Genomic DNA, 20156 nt, shown 5'->3' with positions numbered 1-20156 from the left:
AATTGCTAAAGTTTGTATTAATTTTCGGTGTTCCTTAACTTTTGGGCGCCTGTAGTTAAATTAAATTTATATTAAAAACTAATATGTATTAAAAATCAAAAAATTATTTTTTATTTAACTACCATTATTAAACATTGGAAAATTCACCAAAAAAAGTTTTTATTCCCTTTTCATAGATAAAGTTAGAAGCCACTCAATAAAAATGATCAACCGTTCCTTAACTTTTAGACGCTACTATATATATATATATATATATATATATATATATATATATATATATATATATATATATATATATATGAGAGAGAGATAGATAGATAGATAGAGAGAGATTATTTCGTGAATAAGCATTTAATTTTTGGGTGAGTTCACGCGTCCTAGAAAATTGGGAAGGGACATTTTCTTCTAGATTTTTACCCCGGCCACCGAGATATATACTTACTTCTCTCTCGGTAGCAGTGTTTTTACTCCCGTCTTCCACGAAGGTCTATAATTACTTGGGGGGGGGGGGTCGTTTCAATGTGTCAAACATGTTATGGGGTTAGAGGTTCTATTTTTTGTTTCCATCTTCGATGCCGGAAGTGCCTAAGAACGTCACGCAATAAAGAGAGAAAATGAAGCCATTCCCTAAGATGTGGTCATTCCCTCGTTCTACGATGAAAGTCACGTTTTAAACTTAAAAGTAAAACGATTTTTAGTCAAATCAGAATTCCTTAAAAAATGTCACAGTTTTTGACTTTTTGAAAGTAGGGGAAAAATAGTGTTAGTCCTTGTGACTCAACGGATTTATACAAGTTTGGTATGTTTATATATTTGCATGTACAAGATTGCTGCTTAAACTAATTAACCGATCATTAACCATCTCGCTAGATTCAGCCGCTCTGATGAGTCGTAGATGACGAAACGCGTGTCAGTGGATAATTATATTTTAAACAATATATAATTTTAGCTTAATTATCCACTGACACATGTTTAGTCGTTTCTGACTCATCATCATGGATGGAGTTAGTGTGATTTAAAACCAGAACCTCATAGTCTGTGGCTTGAAGCCTATAACCAAACTAAATTTTTTATAGATGTGATGTGATGTGATGTGTGTGTGTGTGTGTGTGTGTGTGTGTGTGTGTGAACAGGCGCAGATATGTTAAGAAAATAACTAAATGCATAATTAAAAAAAGAAGCAAAGCATTAAACTCAAACTCATTCGAGCAGAACTCTGTGTTGTAATGACGTAACTTATTGGATTCGTCCCATCGTTCAAGTGTGACAACATGATGAATAGAAACATGTCACACGTACACAATCCGATTATTACCGACGGGGAAGAGAATAAAGAAACACTCGAATCTAGATCTATGGCGGCGGCTGAGGTGGTTGGCAAAAAACCTTGTACCCGTAATCTATGTACGATGAATCAATTTAACCATGGCGCGTTTTCTATGATCCGAACACCCATTAACTGACCTTAAACATCGATTTAAGTTAAAAAAAAAAGAAGGGGTTGGCCATTTTACAATTTATTTACGTGCATCAAGGCTACACGGCGTTGCCCTGGTGTATGGATAAGAAAATAGAAAAGTTAAGTTTGTGTAACATATTTCGGCACTTGTCCAGAATTGCCACTATATTTAAACAAAAAAAAGTAAATAAATAAAATAAAGTAAAATCTGTATGACGCATGTAGACGATAAGAAAATATCGTACACCAAAAATCACGTAAATTGATCAAGTCGTTTTAGTTTTTATAAAGAAAACCATTTTAAAGCGAATTTGAGTTTTTCTAGTGCCCCTCTACATACCAAGAATGGCTTTTTAAAATCTCGATTTCGATTTATCTCCCTAAGAATATTTTCTAGATGGCGTTGCGAGATCGTCGCCCGTAGTCTAGCCATGCATCTTATTTTCTTATTTAAAAATAAAACTACTTTATCATTTTACCTGATTTTTGGTATACGGGTACGTACATCATAAAGAATTTTATTTATTTTTGTATTTTCCTGGGGGGATACTCCCGGTTAATTAAAGTGCATTAGTGCCTAAAAATCAAACCTTATGCAAAGATCTGCGTCAAGATATAACATACAAAACATCGGTGAAAACATGACCTCCTTGTCGGAGATAAAAATCTCATTCATCTCTCTAACCATTGATCTACAATTGAAAGAAAAAAGAAAAAAAACGACTCTAACCCTATCAAATAACAATCATAAATAATATTTCGTCCCAATTTCTATAACGTTCAAAAAATAAATTTACTAATACTCACATATCCGCCAAGGGTCATACAATCAATTAATCTATCTCTTCCTCTCTGCCATCCCTAAAGCCCGCGCAATTCCCACGTCTTCGACACAGACCTGGATCAAACAAGTGTCGCATAAAAATGATAACTTTTGGCCAATCTTGCGCGCCAAAAACCCATTACTATTTGTCGGCTTGTAATTCTAGTGTTTCTTAACGACCTGTATCGAATAACATTGTTCTAAGCGACATGAACGGACGTCTATAATGAATTAGCCGCATAACATTTAGCGCACTTGAATATAAAATCCAACACACACACACACACACACACACACACACACACACACACACACACACACACACACACACACACACACACACACACACACACACAACTTAATTATTATAGATAAAAGTTATCTACGGATACCTGTTTCGCCATATCTACGGCCCAGCAGCACGTCTGGCTATACCAAGGTCTACTTTATTAAAATGTTAAACCGTCGGTACCGATGTTGTTCTGATCTTCTGTAGCACATATATAATAAAAAAATATAACGCTCTTATTTTTTTAATGTCCTTAATAATGATTGATTACTTTTCCAGTGTTCTCCCCGCCCACCACAATTTAACAATCTATTATATAAAGGACAATGGTTGTGCGTATGTTCAGCTAAAAGTCAAAGACTACAAAACAAACACCTACAGCGTTGATATGTTCTTGATCGGCATTGCACCCGGATGAATAATTAAAATTTAGAAAAAAAAAAAAAAAAAAAAAAAAAAAAAATTAATTCTTTGACGCTTAACTGACCCAAATTTCGGTAGAGAGAGAGAGAGAGAGAGAGAGAGAGAGAGAGAGAGAGAGAGAGAGAGAGAGAGAGAGAGAGGTCTGTTTTTCATCTATTTGATGCATTAACTATAAAGGGAAGTAACTGTTTTTAAGGGGTTATTTTCCTTACGCAAACATATTCTTTGAGTAATCTATAAAAGTATGTGTGCATATGCAAAGTAAGGAATGGGCTGTGCAGAGAAGAAAGAAGGGGACCGAAGGTGGGGGTGCAGAGATATAAGTTTTAATAGGAACATGTTACACTTATGCATCCGGGCAATATCGAATAACCGCTAGAAGATAATAATCAACAAATTTGTGATTCACTGTTTTCTTGATTAATCTTAGCCCAGATCTGGATTGAAAATCATGTATTTTTATTTTTGAAAATATTCTTGAAGATGCTTTAAATAGCGTTTTTTTTTTTTTTTGCCAGAATTTTTTTTTTTTTTTTTTGCCAAATCTTAGTACACTGCCGCGATCTGAAGAAAGAAAGTGCAAATGAAAGAAATATTCTCTACCTCACAGCTTGTAACAACATCCGATCCTTGCTTCGGTAACAACTTGAGACAAGGATATTTCTAATAAAAAAACAAAAAAGACCTAATCTTTCTCTGATGATGGCTATTTGAATATCCGAAATTAATAAGAAAGAAAAGTTAAAAAAATAAAAAAAATAGAAAATAATAATAATAATAAGGTACATTTTTGCAACAAAACGAAATACGGGCAAACAAACAAATATATACCAAATTAATGTTAACAAAGGCAAGATTAGTTACTCTTCTATCCACCTAGATACATTTTAGTGAACAAACTAACCAATTATTTTTAATGGTTGGGAAAATAAAAGGTAAATTCTCATACAATCAATTGTGTGAAAAGTTAAAACTCAAAGAGTGACGCTTTGGCCGAAACACATTTCTTAGATAAATGAGGCGGAACCAGAAAAAAAACAAAACAAAAAAAAGGACTTAGAGCACCCCCCCCTCTTTTGTCCGAATGAAATGAAACTTTGGTCATAACTAGTTTATTATATTACAAAACATCACATCAAAACACTAGGGTCTTTGGTCTTTTTTTCTCCATTTTACAGCATATGTTCTAGATGGCCTCCATTTAGCATTTTTTTTTTTAGGTCACCTTGTAGAACTACCTACTACTAACTAGATGCTTGTAGGTTTAGTCGCACTGAAGAATTGTGATACAGCGAAATAGTATGTATGTGGATGTCTCTCTCCCTCTCTATATAATCTTGCAATATATTCTTTCTATAATAAAACTTATTTCAAATACATCCCCCCCATATATATATATATATATATATATATATATATATATATATATATATATATATGAGAGAGTATAAAATTTAAAGTAGGAATTTTTCACACAGGACAACGACTCAATCCGCTCGGCTTGGGAAAACGTCCAACTTGTCTGCCGCGGATACGTCCCCCTCCTCCATAATTATAAGATTGTTTCTCCTTTTTTCCTCTCATCTCTTTCTATAACTGGAGATTTACGATCGACCAGGCGTGTCGAAAGTATTTTATAACCGCGAGGACGCGAGACAATGTAACCTTCCCCCTCCTTCCAACACATGCATGGAAAAAAAAAAAAAAAAAAAAAAAAAAAGGCCAAAAGAAACTGATTTTAGATCGACGAGAAGTGATGGGGAAACGACGACGAGCCTTCTCAGCCCCAACAGGTTTTTATTTATTAAACTGAAAACCTGACAATTAAAAACCTTCTTCTAACCTAGTAGGGTTCAACCTGAATCATAAAACCCATAGGTTATCAGCGAGAGGTATGATCGGTTATGCCCTTACAAGACGCCCCTTCCCACGTTCTTCGAGTGAGAAGAGATATTTAATTCTCTCCCACTGTAAGAACGATGGCACCGAGGTCGGAAAATGGGATTGAAAAGTTAGTGCCCCCCGAGGAGGGATACAAAAAGTGCCTAGGCAACCCCCGGTGGCATTCCCCGGCAAGGACACCTCAGGCGATTAGCAATAAACTAACCCCCTCTCAAAGAGAGAATGCAAAGCCTGGGAGGGTGGCCTTGATGAAAGGAAGAATAAAACTTGCTGCTATGGTTTCAAAAGATCTGAAATAACAGCAAGGGGAGACTTGATTCCAAATGTTTCTCATATGTTATATATACAGACACATCCCTCTCTCCCTCTCTCTCTATATATATATGTATAGGTAGTTGGCTTTAGGTAGTTGCTTGTCTAGCCGCACTGATGAGCTGTGAAACAGCGAAACGGTACTGTATGTGGATGACACACACACACACACACACACACACACACACACACACACATATATATATATATATATATATATACACACACACACAAGTAAAAATGTGTGTGTGTACTTTTCCCTAACTGTCAATTTTCGGTCCAGAGACTCGAGATTTGACATCAAGAGTATTGAGATTTGGGAAAATCATTTTAATCAGTTTTTGGCCAGAAATTTGTCTGTCAAAGTTTGGGTCTAAACATTTGAAATTTTAAATGTAGGTTACTTCGAAATGGATCAAACTTTGATTTGAGCCCAAAAAATGAATATTAAGGGGGCAAAATTGGAATCAAAGTTTAAAAAAAAATTGACCTCTGCGGTCTCTACCAAATTACTCAGCCAATTTCTAGTCTAAACATTTAAAATTTTACATAAAGGGTATTCAGATATAGGGCAGGCCTTTTAATCGGTTTGGGTCGAAAATTTGAACTGCTAAGGGGTCAAAGTTCAAAAGATTTGCCCTTTGCGGTGTCTAGCAAACTACTCAGCCAATTTTGGGTCATTTTAAATGTATACACAATGGGTATTCAGACATGCAGCAAGCATTTTAATCAGTTTTGAGGCGAAAATTTGTCTTCCAAAAGGTCAAAGTTGAAAGAGTTGACCTTTGCAGATTCTACCAAATTCCTCCGCCAATTTTGGGTCTAAACACTTGAAATCTTAGATGTAGGTAACTTGGACATGGGTAAAACTTTTTATTTGAGACCAAAATAATGTTAAGGGGTCAAAATTAGGGTCAAAGTTAAAAAAAATGACCTCTGCGGCCTCTATATATATATATTTCCAACTTGTCACATCACTTATTTTTTTAAAGGCTTCAGCAGAAATTATTTAAACATGAATAACGGCACTTTTTCAGTTCAGTTTATGAGAAGCGTTTTTTTTCTTTTCTTTTCTTGCTTTTATTGCCCCCCCCCCAAAAAAAGGAGGGCGGACCCGTAAATTCACCTTTGTCTGTTCGTTCATTCGTCTGTACGCACTTTTCTCCATAATTACGCTTTGGAATTTTTTGAAATTTTGCACAAACATTAGGCATGATATGAGTAAAAATGTAACAGAACGGATTTTCTGGGAAAACTCCGGTTGCAGCCTAGGGCTGCCTTTCGGGTTAAAATAGTTAAAATTGACACTTTTGTGCTTCTTTTTTAATATGTGATGCCTTGGATTTTTATAAAACTTTCTGAAAAGTTGTAACTAACTGATTTCTATATAATTTTGTTTGTCTATACTTCGCGATAACACTTGGGTGTACCCCAGGGGCTCTTTTAGGGCTAATAAAAACACTCCATGTTTGGGACTATTTTACCATTTTTGTTCAAAATTTTCTGTGTATGTCTATTTAGCAGTTTTGCATGGTGCTGAACTCAAATTTAAATATGTTAAGGTCTTGGGGACTTTTGGAGCTAAATGGGGGGGGGGCAAATGATGGAATTAGTCATTTCTTTTTCTGCATGGTGCAGAACTCAAATTTACATATGTTAAGGCCTAAAACTGCACCGTTTGCTCATTTCCACCAGGATTTGACATCCCCTGGGGATTTTTTGGGTTAAATGAGGGGGGGGGGATACCGAACTTTTTTTTATGCCTCGTTCACTGTTCACTCACAGGGGACCATGCATACTTCCCTTGTTTTTAAAGGCTTTCATTCGGAACAAGGGGAGACAAATGATCGTTCAAAATTATCAATTTTAATGGTTATTTGACACTTGTGTATTTTGGTTATTGTTGACATTGTTTTTATCGTTATATTTCCGATATTCGAAATTCATTTCGAATGCTGTAAATTTGGACGGATAAAATTAATTCTGACTTTAATTCAAGTCAAGCGATGTGGTTCAGATGTGCTAAGTAAACCAAAAGAAAATATTTATTTTTACAAGCGCCACTCTAAAACAGCCAAAATCTGGTAATTTATAAAAATCGCGGTTATGGAAAAAAATCTGTTTAGTCATTAAAATTAGTCTTATGTTTTTATTGTAAAAACGAGGAATCATTTCCTTTAAAATACAGTTAGTATTGTGCATTTAAAATTGAGAAAAGCACGCTTGAAATGTGTCAACGTCTAGCTGAATCCACTGTGAAAAATTTCCCCCACTCTATATCTGTGCCTAAATCAAAACGCGGATTCTATGAACGAAGCTTCTTTCTTAGAACTGCACGCCTGTGGAACTCTGTTCCGTCTGCCTGCTTCCCTCCGGACTACAACTTGGATGTCTTCAAGTCCAACGTTAACAACTTCCTAATGAACCGCCCCCTTAAGTAAACACTTCATCAAATCTCCACACTAACGTAATGTATTTGCAATAACCCTTATCCCTGAGTGGCTTCCGGGCCTTGATAAGTGGTGATCACTGTGTAAAAAAAAAAAAAAAATGTTAAAGAAGCCTAAACAAAACAAAATGGACACCGAATTTGGCCTGATGTCGTGTTTATCTAACAACGAAATTCGAATCTGAATTGGAAATGATCCCTCGTTCAATAATACTAGTATAAATTTAATATTTAACGAAAACAAAATTACTTTTAATATCTAAATGTGTTCTTCCATAGACACGACCCTTATAAGTTACCCAAAATTTATGATTAAGTCATTGGACTAAGTATTTATTCGGGTTAAGTGTCCTTTGACATTTTCTGAAACTTCTGGCAATCACAAATAGAGACACCCCCTTTATAAAAAGGGAGGGTAGGCAAAAACAGAAATCACAAACGGTTGTTTATATTAGGTTATTTTTCCTAATTAAATTGCTAAAAAGAAGGGGAGTGAAACAGAAATAAGTTGACAAGAAACCCGTCAGAAAAAAAAAACCTTCCTGAATAAAAAGAAAAACAGAAACTTAGAAATGAGGCCATTTTTACAAGGACAAATTTTGTAGCCATTCAAGAACGTTTGGGAAGGAGGCGTGGTTATCTTTATTTGTTAGTGGATTTTTTAGGACCCACCTACATATTTTATTGCTGTTCCACCCATTCACTGTGTAACCAATTAAAGTGTATAAAATGTCAACCGCTAGCACCGCCTGCAAATTGCACGCGCAGTTATATAGTTTTGTTGTTGTTGTTATTTTTTCCTGACAGTTGATTTGTTTTGTTTGTCGAATGAATTTGGGGTTTCATTCCATTCACCACATAAACGGAAGTCGGTCGGAGGGGGAAAGTGATGGATATCTAAATTTCTGATGACGATAGCGACTTAAAAAACAAACAAACTGTTCAATTATATAATAGTGGCACGATCTAGAAATGATGTTTTTTTTCTCTTTTTGTTTTAAGCAGACCAATCAATAACGCTATTTTACCTTTTAAATTAAAGTAATTTTCCATAATAGCCAACAAAATAAAAAATTGTGTAGAAAAATAAATATAACAAATAAATTATACCAAAGCCAAGCTAAATTACGCTTCTACTTACATGGTGAAGATTTTTTTGTTTGATTTAACTGATTTTAAAGTGTTTTTTTTTTTTTAATTAAGAATAAAAGGTAGTACAAAACTTGTGGAATTAGAACGAAAAAAACAAGATGATGGTCCTATATTATCCATAATCGCTCAAAAATCGAACATAAACAAAATACTCGTAACACGATTAGCGACATTTTTTTTGTTGTATATTTATTTTTTCTTATATGTTTTTGGTAAATTTTTACTTATTTTCTACCTTAAACTTAAATTTAAAATGCGCGCCGGCAATGATCACCCGTAAAGGGATTACATTGATTAATATCCGGAAAACTAATTGTTTGCGGAAACTTTAAATGCGATATTCGTTTTTAATATACCCGAAAACCTATCTAAATTTTAAAGAGTTTTCAGATGGAAAGTTACCCCTTTTTATTGTTTGTTAACTATTCTGCAAAATTACCTAAATTATTAATTCAAGCCAGACAAATGGAAAAATGAGTTAAAACTATAAAATTATACAAAATACTGTTAGAAGCCCCAGCTCACCCAATATATGTTACCGTAACATAGGCTGACATATATTTAGTGAGTTTCTAACGGTATTTTGTATATTTCTTTTAGTTTGAATCCATTTTCCCCAAACTTAACGCATTCAACAGAGACTTTTTTTTCTTCGCCGCCATTTGTCTTTTCTAAATATATCGATAAACACTGTATGATTTTCGAACCGAATGAACATTTTACATTAAATAAAAAACACTACAACCCTATCCAGTTAGGTAGAAATGTAACTTATCTTTCTTTTGATAACATTTACTTGTTATGTATTTGTTTTTTTGACAACAAACTCAATAAAATAAAAAAAAGATACGTCCGGCGAGTTAAAGTGCACTTGTGCTAAATAAATTGGAAATGGCGCAAAAGAATAGGCGACTCGAAGTCCGCAGCTAACATTAATGTTAAATAAAAACATTTTTCTTTTTCTTTAAAAAAATATAAAGAAATCAATGAATAGTTCATATTTTTTATAATACTAAAAACAAATTCAAACCAATCAAACAATTACATTTTATTATTTTATGCAAAAAAAAAGTAGAAATAAAAATATTTAAGTTTATAACGCCAACTTTTTTTTTATCTGACACTGTTTGCTGCCGACTTCGAGTTGCTTATTTCTCTGCATCGCCAAATTATAATCTTCAACTCGTCAAATAAAGTTAGTAAAACACGTGTTTATTTAATCTTTATATTAATAAAATTTTCTAACCATTTCACGTGTCAACCTATGTGTGTAGTTCTCGTATAACTTTAATAATTACAAATTGAATTACCCTTTTTTTTGCAATAGAATAAGATAAAATCCAATCCACCAGAATGCATTTCCATTTATTTATATCTTATTTGCATATAAGCACCATTATAATTGTAATTGAAAAAAAAGGGGGGGGGGAAGAACTTTGCAATTTCGAAGCATTTTAAACTGTCGAATAGGAAGTCATTTTTGGATTTAAAATTCTGAACGAATCCTTCATCTGGGACTAATTTTAGATCCAATAATTTTATAAACTGGCATTAAAAGAACATTAAAGTTGCATAATAATTTGGGGTACTTCTACAGTTTACGGACTGTGCTTAAACAAGGTTATTTAGAAATCCATTGTTAACACGGAGAAGGAAGGCCTGTTAAAAAATCTGTATTTTGGTACTTATGCACTTTTCTTACCGTGCTAAAATAATGTTATATGGAAAGGCAGTCTTAACATGGGGAGGGGAGGGTGTTTTGTAACTATTCTGTGCTTCCACCTATTATTTTAATAATAATAATAAAGATATCGTGAAGCTTGAATTTAACCTGACAAAACTATTTAAAAATAGTACGGTAACAAACGTGTATAAGCACCTACCTAACAAAATAATCCATAAAAAATTGAATCTAACGTGAAAATCCTTAAATAAATATATAAATAAAACAAAATAAAATAATATAGTTCGTAAATGGTAAAAGTATTCAATACGGTTCAATTATAAATTTAATGACCCTACAAAACCATCATATTAAAAACATAATAAATAAATAAATAAAAAGTGGAGGAGGGGTGGGGTAGTTAAGATCCCAGGGAGGTACGACTAGTTATAATTATAACATGCTTCTCCACACGACATGAAATGTATTTAATGTGGAGAACCTAGCTTCCCCCGCAGGGAAGAAACTTAGGAAGGTTACAAATAATAGCTTGGATCGGTTTCGTAGAGTCATTAAATTTATTAATTGAACCATATTGAATACTTATATCGTTTACGAACTGTATTATTTATGTAAGGGGGCAATAAACCACCCTCTCCCGAAAGAAGTAATAATGCTTGGGAGGATATCTTAACTATACTTCACTTCTAAACATAAGTCAAAGCCCACGTACTTTTAAATGAGATTTGATTTTGAATATTTGGCTTTTTTTTTTCTTAAAAAGAAAGGTTGAAGCTTTCGGCGGGAATGTTGTACTCGTGTCTGTGTGTTCGTTCCGCGTGCAACCTTTTTTTTACCCACACGCACGGAAAAAAGAAAAACGTCGCTTAAAAAGCACACGTGACGACATTCGCGCACTTGTTAAGAAGTTTGAAAAAGCAACAACTGGTCATTTTAAAACATAAAATTAGTTGAAGATATCGCTTACAGCCTTTTTGTTTTAATTAGAAGAAAATAAGCCGAAAACATTTTCCTATATTAATTTAGACGATAACAAAGTGAATTAGTTACTTAAAAAATACAAAAGTTGGTGCTTATTTAGAAACCCATTCTAAAGATTGGGAGAGAGCTAAATCTTATTTCTAACAATTTGAAAAATGCAGTAAAAATAAAATTTAACTTGAAAATTATATATAAAAAGTCCATATTCTGCATAAATAAACGAAATTTACCTTTAAATTCAAACGTGGTGTTTTAAAATCAATTTTTAAAATTTCTAATTAGAAACAAAAATTCTATATTTAATTTTGGCGGATCTGAACGAGCGTTCCCCCTTGCCGTAAAATTAATTTCTTTTCACGTTTTCTTATTTTTTCTGCGGATTATCGTCGATAACAGACTTTATTTTCATATTAGCAGGGTTTTAAAAAGTTTATTTCATGACTAACGTCGGGGATTACTTTTCAATTATAACGTTCTAATAAATTGATAACCCACTTTGTGATCAATCAGCACAATTCTCCTTATTAAGGTTTCACGCGTCCACTGTGGTGTAAAATGAAACAATTCAAATATTTCTGCTACTTTTAAAGAGTTTTTTTCAGGTTAAATTCAAATGTTATAATTGAGAAGTGATTCCCGGGTTTGTATTACTGTACACATTCGAAAAAGTTGTCAAAAAACAAATATATAACAAATAAATGTTATCAAAGGCAAGATAAGGTACTTTTCTACCAAACTGGATATAATTTTCGTGTTTTTATTCAATGTAACATGTTTATTCAGCTCGAAAAACATACAGTGTTTACCGTCATGTATTGGAAAATTCAAGATGGCGCCTCCGCCTCACTCCCTCTTTAACACGGTAAGTTTGGGAAAAGGTGTTATAAATTAAAAAAAAAAAAAAAAAAAAAAACTAGACAAAATACTATTAAAAACCCGCCGAATATATGTCAACCTATGTCACGGTAACATATATTGAGCGGGTTTTTAATAGTATTTTATCCAGTTTTTTTTATTTATAACACCTTTTCTCAAACTTACCGTGTTAAAGAGAGAGTCAGACGCCATCTTGAATTTTCCAATACATCGGTAAACACTGTATGGTTTTCGAGCCGAATAAACATGTTACATTAAATAAAAACACTGAAAACATATCCAGTTAGGTAGAAAAGTAACTTATCTTGCCTTTGATAACATTTATTTGTTATATATTTGTTTTTTGACAACTTTTTCGAATCTATGTGTATAGTAATACAAACCCCAACAATAATTAGCAGAAAAAATAAGAAAACATGAAAAGGAATTACTTTTACGGCAGGGGAGGGGGGAGTTCGTTCAGGTCAGAGGGGATGGAAGAAAGCTCATTTACAGGTCTGCCTTAATTTTTAATCGAACCTGAAATTTCTGAAATTTTGAGATCTGGTAGTTTTGCTTGAAGAAGGAAGTTACATCGACGGAAACGTTGTGAAAATAACACTCAAGATGAAAACTTATTCAAAATAATACTGATTTTTTTTTTTTTTCGAATACTGAATTTATTCAGCCTACAAGTGAATTGCCTCAATATCAAAATTAAATTAATGAAAAAAATAAAAAATAAAAACAAAAAAACTACTTTTAGATGTTAACGTTATGTTTTCGGGGGAATTGAATTACATCACTTTTGGTCAAGATCAAAGTGTAGTATCTGTTCTTCAGATGCTGCACTTCATTTTCTTGTTCTCTTTCGGTGGAGGAGAAATCCTTCACGACTGAGACAATTTTTATTTTTGTACCTTTTCTCCACGTTAAAAAACGACCCTGGTGTCTAACTCTGTCCCGTGGGGAGGCATAGTAAATAGGTACATCACCCATGACCGTACTGAAATAGCATGGTTATTTAGAAAACGATTCTTAACAGGTGATGGATGACTTGTCCCAAATTAGAGCCTGTGTTTATGTACAGTGTAACCCGGATATAAGAGAGCTGTATTCCACAAGAGAAGTCTTATATACGGGTTACACTGCAACTGCACTAGTTGCACAACCAAAGCTTGAGAACCTAGTTTATTCTATTATTTAATCCATAGCTGGACAAAGGATATATGAATTCATACTTTTTTCAATACTATTAGTGGAAGATGCTATGCTGTCCGCTCACAGAACTCGAACCTTGTACGTCGAGCCAACAGTGTGTGCCTGTAATCATTCCACCGCGTCTCTTCGTGATGTTGAATAGAAAGAAATTGGATTTCGTTTGTAAGAAGAAGAAAACTCATTTGTTCCGATTGGGTAGAAACTGTTGGCGAGAAAGGAAATTTGAATGGGTCCGTTGGGTTTTCAAGTCAAGGGAGAAGAAAATGAAGGATGAATGACGAGGCTGTGACGACTGACGAGATTTATTTTATTTTTTTTTTTTAGCAGAGAACGGAGTGGGGGAAAAATAAAGAAAAAATCATCGTACTGTTGTGCGACGGGGACACATTCGAAAGATCACGTTTTGGATCACAAATGAAGCAAACGTTTTGAGTTTTTTCTGTTCACATTAAACATTTGACCCAGAAATTAACGTGACTAGCCCGGGCGTGCCAAGTTCGAGCCCAGTTTTTTCCACAGAAGCGCTTTCATCAAACCCGTATTTGACCATTAGGCACCTCCAAAATTCACCACAGACCCCCATATGTAAAACTATGTAACTTTATTATAAATTAATATTATCAATATGACTTTTGTACCATTTAAAAGAAGATTTACACACGGAGGAGGGAGGGGCTTTGTTAATTATTCTGAACTTTCACCTAAAATGTAATAGACAAAATACACCGTAAAAATTGAATTTAACTTGAAAATCCCATCTAAAATATACCAAGATCCATAAAGTGCTGATTTTTTTTGGTTAAAACGGATAAAAGTTAACGATTGTCATAAAACAGAAGAAAAAGAGTTAATCAGAAAAACAGGCGACTCGAAGTCGGCAACAAACAGTGTTGGATAAAAAAATTCGGATCATACTTGTTTTTTCCATAAAATAATGAATAAAATGTTATTGCTTCATCGTTTCGAATTTTAGTATTATAAACATGATACATATGCAGTTATGTTACCGTACTGAAATAATAACGTTATTTTGAAAGCTATTCTTAACATAGGAAGGGAGGGTATTTTGCAACTATTCTGTACTTCCACCTAACAATTTAATAAAAAAAGATATCGTGTAACTTGAATTCAACTTGAAAATACTATTAAAAAATAGCATGGTAACATAAGTGCAGAAGTACCTCGAATATATATTAATTTATGAAATATTTATCGATTTATATATTTATTTCTTTTTAGAAAAATAGAATAATTTTTTATCTGACACTTTGCTACGGACTTCAAATCACCTATTTTACTGATTCACGAAAACTAGGTTTAAATCGCGTCCTTACCTTTCCAATAAAATAAAGTTTTCAGTCGTAGTGTGAATTCATTGTAAAACGAAGCTTTACGACGGACCGGGAAAACTTCCAACTTCCTTCATTCATGTTAAAATGAGAGCCTTTCCTAAAAAAGTAGCGAATAGTGAAGTCGAGCGCAACAAATCTCGACCAGCGCACTTGTCATCACGCCTGTTAAGTAAAAGGCTTATCGCGTTTTACAATGAATTATCATTTGCGAACGACCTCCACTCACTAAGGAGTTTGAAAATTATTCGAATTTTTTTTATTTTTGTCCAGAATTCTCCCCCCCCCCGTCCCCAAAATATGATGTACGTACCAATCATGGAACGAAAATGTCATATTAAAAAATAATGTAAATTGATCAAATTGTTTTCCTTTTTTTACTAAGAAAATCAAATTTTATGAAGAAGGGGGGAGTCTTTCTCCGTCATATCTAATGAACAGAGACAACTCAATTCGAACTACCAAGATATAGAGATCCAAATCAGCCTTATAATGGCTACGAATTACTAAAAATCGTAAAAAACATATATATATATATATATATATATATATATTTACATAATTTTTGGAATGTGAAATTTTCGTTTCGTGACGGGTACATATATAACGATTTTTCTGTATGTTTTCAATTAGGTTGAATTCTCGACAACAACCGATTTGTCGATATATTTGAAAAAGACAAATGACGGCGAAGTCTCTGTTGAATGCGTGAAGTTTGGGGAAAATAAATTCAAACTAAAAAAATATATACAAAATACCGTTAGAAACTCACTAAATATATGTCAGCCTATGTTACGGTAACATATATTGGGTGGGCTGGGGCTTCTAACAGTATTTTGTATAATTTTATAGTTTTAACTCATTTTCCCATTTGTCGGGCAGAATGTAATTTCTGACTTGAATTAATAATTTAGGTAATTTTGCAGAATAGTTAACAAACAATAAAAAAGGGGTAACTTTCCACCTTAAAAATCTTCTTTAAAATTTAGATAGGTTTTCGGGTATATTAAAAACGAATATCGCATTTAAAGTTTCCGCAAACAATTAGTTTTCCGGATATTAATCAATGTAATCCCTTTACGGGTGATCATTGCCGTGCGCGCATTTTAAATTTAAGTTTAGTGTTTTTATTTAATGTAACATGTTTAATCGGTTCGGAAAACATGCAGTGTTCATCAATATATTTGCAAAAGACAAATTGCGGCTAGTTCGCTGTTGAATAGGTTAAGTTTGGGAAAATGAGTCCAAACTAAAAAAAATTATATAAAATAATCGTTCGACAGAAACACTTTTATTTAAAATGTTGACAACCTCCAAGTGATCACTCTCGTAAGTATCCGTTTTATTTATAGAAAGAATTCTAACTAGAAAGATATCGAAGAAACGAATGCCAACAATAGAATCATCTGATTCATATGCAATGAATGAATTTTCACATTTATTTAATGATCTAAATAACTTTTTTTTTTTTTTGCAGGCGAAGAAATCCCATTTCAGTCAGGTAAATTATTTATGAAACTAAAGACTTCTGGGCAACTTCATTTGACATATTTATCCAGACAACAGAACTGCTTTTTATCTGTCTGGATACTGTTAATAATTGTGAAGAATTTTGCTGTTTTGCAGTATTGTAACGTGGCCGTAACACTAGAATCGTGTTCGTTACACTTCAATCCTTTCTCGGACTCCCACGCCGTCTGGTATCATCACTAAGGAACAAACTAACAAATATAAATAAACTCGACTTGGCACTTTTTAAAGGTGCAAATAAAATGCATTTATTCGTGGTTCTCCCAAAATAACGCATATCATTCTTCCAAAGCTTTTCGTATACTCATGTGCTTAAAAAAAAAAGTCCCTCTTTCTCTCTCACGCTGATCATAGCTAGACATTTCTTGCCTTCGACTTTACACGTCCATCTTTCCCGGCGCACACTTTGCTTCTCCCCCGACCACGTGGAATATTTTTCTCTCCTTTTCCCGTGACGCAAGCTCGCGCACACCTATTAATTTGCATACGTGCTTTAACGGCTGCTGCTGCTAATATTTTGCTATACATCTAACCTTCCACTGCTACTGATATTTTCACACGCTCTATTACAGCCTGAGTGTAAGTGTCTCACCGAAACTCACAAGTCAATAATCAAATGATATGGAAACTCTGAAGAAATAAACCAGCGGCATTCACTCTAAACAAGTTGAACCAGCTTTCCCCGAAGAAGGAAGTTCTGTGGGAATCAAAAATATACAAGCGATCATCAATCGATTGCATATCCCGGCCAGAGAGGGATCACTATGCTTGTTTTTGCAGTTCTTGCAGGAAGATATCGACGTCCTCCTACATACAACGCCTGGTATTCACCCTTCTGGCACTAATCAGGCTCAACATTGCTTAACTTCGGTGATCTAACGAGAATCGCTGTCAACGTGATGATGTCGTATATTTGAAGAAATAAGTTTCATCAATATGTCTATTTCTATATATAAAAAATGTTAGGTATGTGTATGTGGTTATATATTTCTATATTTATAATATTAACTCTTAAACTGGGGGCACAGCTGAAAGGCGCAGCGGTTTGAAATGTGGGTCATATTTAGTTTTATGCAAAGGTAGTAAAAAGTCAAATTTTAGATACTTCTGATTTTTTTGTAAAATTTTAATTACAGGTATTAGACATCAATTAATAAATATGTTTTAGATTTTGCTTTTTTTTTTTTTTGGAGTGGTTTAAATAATGACCATTAGGGAGCTTCAAATGGACACAACGTCCAATTTGTAAATTCAAATATTTCAGATTTGTATTAATTATCATTCATAGTTATTAGACACAAATTTTAATAAGATTCTTTGAATTTCAATTTCTTCTTAAGACCCTTTAAGCTTAAGCCTTAAATTTGAGACATTTTCTACAATCAAAATTATGTAATGGATTTTCTTACAAGTGGGTCATATCTTATCAAGGCCAAGAGGCCACTCGATGGTAAGGGGTTAATGAGTGAATTATCGTGACAAGCAGTAATGGTGGAAATTAGGTAGAAATTGATTATTTACGAAAACGGCTCGACAATAACTTGTTTATGTTGTAGTTAGTTGTAGTTGTTGTAGTTAAAAACGACCATGTTATATTCAGCTGGGAAGCAGCCCCATTGTATCGTGTTCCAAAAACGGGCAACTCTAGGAAAGACTTTGCTTGTAGAATTTTTGTTTAGTTTTAGGGATAGCGAGAAATTTTGATTAATTATCGGATCCAAAATTGTAGACATAAGGTTTAGTATCATTATACCTAAAACATAAAAGTGGTACAAAGCTGTTCTGTTCAGGTTAACTCATTTTATCCGCCCTGAGACGGGTGATTTAATTTATTACATAATCGAGTTCAAGCATGCTCACCGGATTAGGATCAAAAGCTAAAAAATATGGAATTGCAAACCGAACGCCGAAATCGATTACGTTACGGGAATATCAATATTGCGATTTGTTATTTACGTTTTCTGAAAATAAAATTAACACCTGCATTTTAATTTATTCGAGTCCATTCACTGTACATAATTGCCCTGCATTCGAATATAAACTATCTGTTCCGACTTGGCGTTGCTCGGGATCCGTTACGTTCAGATTTGTTTAGTAAACATTTTTTTCTATGACCAGGCTTTCTTCTTTGGTTCAGTAGCTAAGAAACGCGGCGCTTATGCACTATTTGACCCGCGCTATTTTTTAAATAGTATTTTCAAGTTTTCCGATATTTCTTTTTTTATTAAATTGTTAGGTGACAGTACAGAATAGTTACAAAACACCCCACTCTCTCTATGTTAAGAATGGTTTTCTAAATAAAGCGCGCGGGTCAAATAATGCATAAGCAACAGAAACGCTAACTCTTATTCAAACAAGAGTTATCTTTCTTAGCTGATTATTTTTTGGTGTTCATTTTAAAACGTCTCCATACTAGCAAACTGCCGAACCAGATTAAGCATTTTCTTTTAAAATAAATTGTAGCAAAGCACGGTAATTTATTGCCAATAACATGGAATGCATATATCAAATGAAAATTGGTACGTCAGAATCAAAGTCTGAAGTATCAGCTTAAATGCTATTTAGGTCTAACTTGTAAAACCTGGAAACATAATTTTATATATTAGATTAAATAATTTTTAACAAACGGAAAATTTACAAATAATAAGTTCAGTTTGTTTAGAAATTTACTTGGAGTCAAGGTAAATAGTGAAATTTTTACATTTTTTGAGGAGGGGAAATTTATATATTTAAATAAACATACTAGTATTTGGATTATTCGGACTATTGTTGTCATCTTGAGTATTATTTTCACAACGTTTCGATTGATGTAACCCCCGACCTTATTAATGTGTATCTTGTTGAACGAGAGAATCTTTTGTTGAACTCAGGAATCTGCATAGAATTTCGAACGAAACCCTTTATTTAATCTACAGGAGTAGTTTGTTCTCGTTTTGTCAGCTACATTAATAACCAACTTTGTGTCTATCTCTGCCCCTGTAGTGAGGAAAATAAATAGAAAAAATGTGTTTTCTACGTCCAGATAAACTATCGATCAATTTATTATTATACTGAAGTTGAGCTTGTTTCTCTAAAGTTTTTTTTAGCTCTATATTTTACTTGTACAAAATTCATGTTGAAATATTGCTTAGTAATTGGATTGAGTTATATGTAAAAAAAAAACAAACAAATAACCAAAAATACACACAAATGTCCCACTCCATTTTAATTTATCTAATTAACCGGAATTTGCAATTAACTCACCAAATAACACATCTCTTACGACTTTTCTGTCACTCTGTATCCCCCTCTGTTTATTAGAGGGTAAAGCTAATAAAAATAACTACACAACTCAAAATTATATTAGTTCCTTATAAACCAAAGGAAATATCATCACATGAACTAATACTATTAAAAAATAAAAAAAATATCTAAAAAGAAAAAAGAGAAATAGATAAAGCGAAATTAAGTTTTCATTTTTTTTTTTTTAATATTTAACTGTCTTTGCAAATTCAATTTTTCCTGACTCAAACACTCTAACGTTAAACTCAATGCGAGACCAAACAGATAATCTTTTTTCTTGTTAAATCTGAAAAATTTAATTATCTTGTTAAATCTAAAAAAATTAATTTTCTTGTAAAATTTAAAAAAATTAATTTTTTTGCTAAATCTAATAAGTTAAATCACTAGATTTTTTCATTCTTCTAATATTTTATCTTATTAATTATTCTCTAAATTAACGTAAATT

The 20156-nt window shown here is 33.2% G+C and overlaps 1 protein-coding gene across 9 annotated transcripts in view; it reads right to left on the bottom strand.

Moving 5' to 3' along the window:
- LOC145283546 (fibroblast growth factor receptor 3-like) overlaps positions 1-20156 on the bottom strand; it is a 225550-nt gene that overhangs the window by 174727 nt on the left and 30667 nt on the right. Inside the window, exon 1 of one of the 9 annotated variants that reach the window (XM_080132426.1) lies at positions 14885-15073. The exons of 7 other annotated variants lie outside the window; for them this stretch is intronic. The gene's annotated coding sequence lies outside the window, so the exon portion shown is untranslated. Of the gene's footprint in view, positions 1-14884; positions 15074-20156 lie in introns of those variants that run through there. One more of the 9 variants, XM_080132419.1, reaches the window with a different exon arrangement.

Source organism: Euprymna scolopes, chromosome 8, assembly GCF_053919585.1.
Source record: "Euprymna scolopes isolate OS-2025 chromosome 8, ASM5391958v1, whole genome shotgun sequence".
In the NCBI taxonomy this organism is placed as follows: Eukaryota; Metazoa; Mollusca; class Cephalopoda; order Sepiida; family Sepiolidae; genus Euprymna; species Euprymna scolopes.
Note: the sequence above shows the minus strand (reverse complement) of the source record. Positions and strands in the feature narration are given on the sequence as shown.